The following is a 6,581-nucleotide window of genomic DNA, read 5'->3' as shown; positions in this document are numbered from 1 at the left end:
TTTTTCGGGGGGGGCCCACCACCTCCATCATCATCATCATCATCATCACCACCACCACCACCATCATCATCATCATCATGTTTTATGTCCACTGCAGGACGAAGGCCTCTCCCTGCGATCTCCATTTACCCCTGACCTGCGCCAACCGATTCTAACTAGCGCCCGCGAATTTCCTAATTTCATCGCTCCACTTAGTGTTTTGTCGCCCTCGATTGCGTTTTCCTTCTCTAGGTACCCATTCTGTAACCCTAATGGTCCAACGGTTATCTAACCGGCGCATTATATGACCTGCCCAGCTACATTTTTTCCTCTTGATGTCAATTAGAATATCGTCCATACCCGTTCGCTCTCTGATCCAAACCACTCTCTTTCTCTCTTAACGTTATGCCTAGCAATCTTCGTTCGATCGCTCCTTGCGTGGTCCTTAACTCGCTCTCAAGTCTCTGCCCCATATGCACTGGCAAAATGCACTGATTGCACACCTTACTTTTCAATAATTATGGTAAGCTTCCAGTCGGGAGCTGGCAATGTCTGCCGTATGCGATCCAACCTACTTTTATTCTTCTGTAACTTTCCTTCTCATGATCAGGGTTCCCTGTGATTAATTGACCTAGGTAAACGTACTCCTTCACAGTCTCTAGTGGCCGACTGGCGATCCTGATCTCTTGTTCCTTTGCCCGGCAATTTATCATTATCGTCATCTTCTGCATATTAATATTCAACCCCACTCTTACACTCTCTCTGTTAAGGTCTCCAATCATTTGTTGTAACTCGTCTGCATTGTTGTTAAATAGAACAATGTCATCGGCAAACCGAAGGTTGCTGAGATATTTGCCGTCGATATTTACTCCTAAGCCTTCCCAGTTTAATAGCTTGAATTCTTCTAAGCACGCAGTGAATAGCTTTGGAGAAATTGTGTCTCCCTGTTTGACCCCTTTCTCTATAGGTATCTAGGTATCTATAGATTGCTGATGATATTATCCTTCTTATCTTTTAGTGCGTACATCATGGTTTGTCCTATTCCAGGTTTCTTTTTTACTGATTTCAGGCTGCGTTCATTTTTTACGGCTTCTTCAGTCTTTCTCATGTTATAGTTTCGAATAGCGGTTATTTTCGCCTTGTTGATCAGTTTTGACAGTTCTGCGAATTGCGTAACGCTGTGCGGCCGCCACTCCCATACAACCGCGTAGAGGGCAGGACTCTGCGATTCTAGACGTACTGCGCTCACCGAGAAAGGTTAGAAAAACACTCACATAAGCACAGCAGAGAAGTGGCTACGTGAGGCGGTTCGACCGATAACTGTAGAAGCGTCATTCAAAGCAAGTAATTATTCTCCACTTCCGGCGGCGTTTCCTCTACTTCCTTTTTAAATAAAAAGATGTTGATCCATAAATAGTCTCATAAACAACAGTCAACATTTTTGGTTATTGCGTTGGCTCTCTCCCTTAGTAGATCGCTTAATTTCTCAACTCCTTGCGATTTTTGTTTCCAGTTGCCAAATTTGCACGAAAAGCGCTATACAATTAGGGAAAAACAGACGAGCTAACGGGCGACAGTCATCTTGCTAATGGGTTTAAGGATTATTGCAGGGTTTCATGATGGACGCTCTTTCACATTATTTTATTTCCCACCTTATCTAACCCATATCACGTGTATAGGGTTCCGGGCATCTGCCAGCGTCGCGGCGAGCCGTGAGTAACTCAAGGAAATAATGAAGCACAGGGAAAACTTAAACGCAATTGGCGTTTTGTCCGGCCGCAACTCGTTCCATGAGAGTATACAGACCAGCTAAGTAACAGCCGCATCCCTCTCCTGGTCCCAGGATCAGCCTAAACAAAGAAGGTTGAACTAACAAAAGCAAGAGCTATGCGCGTGACGGTGGAATAATAATAATAATAATATTTGGGGTTTTACGTGCCAAAACCACTTTCTGATTATGAGGCACGCCGTAGTGGAGGACTCCGGAAATTTTGACCACCTGGGGTTCTTTAACGTGCGCCTAAATCTAAGCACACGGGTGTTTTCGCATTTCGCCCCCATCGAAATGCGGCCGCCGTGGCCGGGATTCGATCCCGCGACCTCGTGCTCAGCAGCCCAACACCATAGCCACTGAGCAACCACGGCGGGTGACGGTGGAATAGATGGTGACAACTGAACGCATCTCGAGTTAATCGCGCGGGTGCGGAATCTATGAGAAAACTGTCCTTCACATTACAAGAGATGCCGATAACTACCGCCATCTAAAAGGAGTGAAATAGGCAGCATAAGGCTGACCGATGAACAGCTGCCAAGTCTCAACATTAATCTGGCGGCGCTTTAGGAATGTGTGAGGAGTGGTGGCGTGGGTGGGGAGGGGGGGGGGGAGGGGTATGCCACTTGATTTCGGGGGGGGGGGGGGCCCGGGCCCCCCCGGGCCCCCCCCTGGGTACGTGCCTGTTTCCGGCACTCTCCCTTTTGGCACAACCCCTCCGACACCCGCAGGAGCACCAGCCATGCGTACGCCTTGGGTACCACCAAGCTTCATTGCTGCTGAAACAACACAGCCTCACCATGTCTAGCTTTTCAAAATCATCACCATGGGTAACTGTCCTGCAGTGGAATTGTCGTTCTCTTCGTAACAAGAGGGCTGGCATGATCACCCGGTTCTCCAGCAAGCGAGACAACACCGGTCCCTTGGCCATTGCCCTTCAAAAAGTCAACAGCCCTGTGCTGAGCATAATCGGCTATGACGGCTACGCCCCGCCTGTAAAAGTCGCTGAACCCACGAAGACAGCATTGTACGTGCGACGGGAAACTACACACGTGCAATTAGACACGCAACCGTGGTGCAGCGCTACTCTTAGCGTTGTCGGTTGCCGGTTAGAAGTCTCATCACAGCGTACAATGCTCATCTTTTGCGTCTACGTGGTTCCCGAGAACACAAGGAATAAGGCAACTAGGGCACTCGTTGATCTCAGCTCCATCTCCCACTTTAAGAAGATTTATCCGCAAGACACCATATTGTTGTGCGGGGACTTCAACGGTCAGCACATCGCCTGGGGATACAACAAATGCAGCCCGCGCGGTTGGCGCATCATGCAAGATACCTCGGAGTACGGGCTGACACTCCTCAACATGCCTCAAGCACACACGAGGCTGGGACAGACAGTTCACCAAGCAGACACATCACCAGATCTTACCTGGAGTACTCGTCCGCAGCTTTTTCGATGGGAGGTGCTGGACGATTGCATGGGGAGCGACCACTTTCCGATTTTCATACGCTTTCGCACAGGCCATGCCAATCCGAAGATGAAGCCACACGCCACTACACGGCTAAGCCACATAACACACTGGGACAAATACCGCGAGTTACTGCAGCAGCAGTCTCCAGCCAAGAACATTGACCATCTGGTATCACAGCTATGCGTAGCGAAGCGAAGAGCCACCAAACACTTGCGGGTTCCCTCTGGCCACCCAGAGCCTGATAGACATCTGCTCACCTTATGGAATAGAAGGCATCGGATTCTCGCCCAGTACAGGCGGTCTGGTCGCACTTCTCACCAAAAAGCACGGTTGCGCAAAATACAGCGTTTGATCGAAGAACATACGACTATGCTCGCGTCAGACCGCTGGATGGGAATTTGCTAATCCATCAATGGACAGACTCATACGTCCAAGGTTTGGGCCATTCTGCGCTCTCTTCTCGGCCAGCGCAATAAGACCAACAACGGCGCGGCTCGTGTGGCCCTCCGCGAAGGCATCAGCGCTCAGGAACTTGCCGAACAGGCCGCTGAAGTGTTTTTCCCCCAGACGACTCACCCCACAGACACCACATACCAGAAGGATATACATTCTGAAGATAGTGAACCACTTAACAGCCCCTTCACCATGATCGAGCTGGAGCACGCCTTGCAGCGTGCTAACGTACGTAGTGCTCCAGCGGTCGATGACGTGGGCGTGGCTCATCTACGCAATCTGCCCCTTGAGCATAAGCACGCTCTTCTCGAAGAATTTAATCGAGTCTGGGATACCGGGATACTGCCTTCCACTTGGAAGTTTTCGGTGGTCAAGCCCATTCCTAAGCCTGGTACCACCACATACCTTATCCAACCTCCGTCCGATCTCTTTTACTTTGTGTGTCTGTATAGTAATGGAGAGCATGGTCAACACACGCTTAATGTGGTACCTTGAAGATCGCGACCTTTTGACTCCTACACTGTATGGATTTAGCCGTGGGCTATCAACACAGGATGTGCTAGCCCGCCTCACACAGGACGTCCTCGACTCTAATTCTGTGCACCCACGAGCCGTTGTCGCAGTGGATATATGCAAGGCATTGGATGCCGTCCCACATATTACTATCATGATCAAAGCACGTGCCCTTGGCATCAGAGGGAAGATGTACAACTTCATAGCGGGTTTCCTTGAAGAGCGAAGCTACCAAGTCGAAGTTGGTCACGACGCCAGTGCTATACGAACCAACCACGTAGGCGTCCCCCAGGGCTCGGTTATTTCCCCGACCCTGCTTAATACAGCTATGCACCAGCTATCTAAGCGCCTTGCCGACGTACCGGGCCTGAAACATGCGGTGTACGCCGATGACGTCACCATGTGGACGCATCAAGGGTGCATCGGGGAGCAGCAGGACGTCTTACAACGAGCTCTCGACATTATTCACGCCTGCGCCACGGAAACGGGTTTACACACCCCCAGACAAAACAGAGTTTGTCGTCAGTCATGGTGGCAGGTCTACCTTTGGAAAGCAGGAAGAAAAGCAGTATTATAAACTGTACATCGGTGAGCAACCCATCACACGGAAATCTACTATCCGAATACTCGGTATGCACCTAGACGAGAACTGCACAGCGAACACTTGGTTCCAACGCGTTACGAAGACCAGCAAACAAATCCTGCACGCTTTACGCAGAATCTCTACCAGCACCCGTGGAGTAAACGAACGTGAAATGCGGCAGTTCGCTCAAGCTTTTCTTGTCTCCCGTATCATGTACGGGCTGCCGTATCATCCAGTCAACCGCACACAGATGCACGCGCTCGACCGGTTACGCATTGTAACTGGACTCCCATGGTACACAAGCTTCGAAGCGCTTAAAAGTTGTAGCAAACTCAACAACCTGTCCGAGCTCGCAGACATGCACATCTATACACAAGAGACGAGACTTCGCGCCACAAATGCCGGGCGACACACACTCATGCTCTTCGGGTATGACGTCCACAAAATGCCCATTTTGCCCAACAACACGCCGCCGTGGGAAATCATGGCTCTCACCGATGGCAGGCCACTTCCTCTCAATATGGACCCAACTCAGCGAATGCGGCGCCTTGCATATGTCAAGAGGCATGCTAATGCTACGAGTCCACTCCCCTTGACTGAACGCATCGTATACACGGACGCTGCACTGCCTGCAGACGACGCTAGTAACACCTGTTATGCCACTGCGTGGTACGACCAGACAAATGAAAATCAGAACCTCCGCCATCATATATCAGCAACGAAGACAGGACAGGCGCAAAGCAATGTCCAGCACCCGCGTTGAGCTAATGGCCATCCTAGATTACTTGGAGTGGGCCCTCGCAACTTCGTCTCAAACTGACCCTGTTCACCATCATGTGTACACAGACTCCCAGGCTGCCCATCGGACATGTGCTAATGCTATTTACACAGATCCCGTACTGCAGAAGATCCGGCACCAGGCACGCCTGCTCCGCGAATGCGGTCACGATGTTACCATCCACTGGGTCCCTGCGCACTGCGGTATCCCCGGAAACGAGAAGGCTCATAGACTGGCGCACGCTCATCTCTCTACCGCTCTAGCCAGAGCCTCCAATACTCCTTATCCTCTCCTAGCTGCCACACCTGAGGTAGCAGACCCGATGACAGACAAGCATGCGATCAAACAGCGACGTGCCGCCCACCTCACAGCAGCGGGCAATCCACTCTCTATACCGTCGCTTCCAACGAAGGTATGCACACGGCGAGTCAGTCTTGCTTCGGAGAATTCAGACAGGTACCCTCCTTACTCCTCACTTGTTGAACAGTTTCCACAGGGATGGCACACCACCACCCGTAAGTGAGTTCTGTTCCATGTGCACATGTCGTGCTGATCTCAACCAGCTTTGTTGGGAGTGCCCCCTCTACATCCCACCAAGGCTTCGTACCCTGGCCACCATACAGCGGGGAGCCTGGCCTTCTTCTCTCCGGACTTCGGCTTATTGCCCGGATACCACGTCTCCGGACCATGCCATCGAGCTCTGGCGAGCACTGCTGTTGTTCCTCCAGGACCCGGTGGCACCACCCGTCGGCGATCGGCTCCGCGACAGCCACAAGCGTCATGCGGCCCCCGCTTAGCTGCCTCCAGGACGTTCGTTAATAAAACGGAGACAGCCTTACCCTTCCCCTTTTGTAATAACACCCCTCCCCTTTCCACTGCAGCGTCTTCGGCGCATTTTAATGTGGAATAAACGTGGTTTCATTCATTCATTCACTCGGGTGGCTAGCGGCAAGCCACCCCAGCCCCTCCCCGAGAATAAGGGACTCACGAGACAAGAACAGGTACTCCTCCCGCGCCTCAGGACAGACAGCG

At 51.4% G+C, this 6,581-nt stretch overlaps 1 pseudogene; it reads left to right on the top strand.

Annotated features, from left to right (window-relative positions):
* Positions 1-4,342: 4,342 nt before the first annotated feature.
* Positions 4,343-6,346, top strand: LOC139047481 (uncharacterized; annotated as a pseudogene).
* Positions 6,347-6,581: the final 235 nt, after the last annotated feature.

This window comes from Dermacentor albipictus, chromosome 1 (genome assembly GCF_038994185.2).
Source record: "Dermacentor albipictus isolate Rhodes 1998 colony chromosome 1, USDA_Dalb.pri_finalv2, whole genome shotgun sequence".
In the NCBI taxonomy this organism is placed as follows: domain Eukaryota; kingdom Metazoa; phylum Arthropoda; class Arachnida; order Ixodida; family Ixodidae; genus Dermacentor; species Dermacentor albipictus.
The sequence above is the reverse complement of the archived record's forward strand: the minus strand, read 5'-3'. Positions and strand labels throughout refer to the sequence as shown.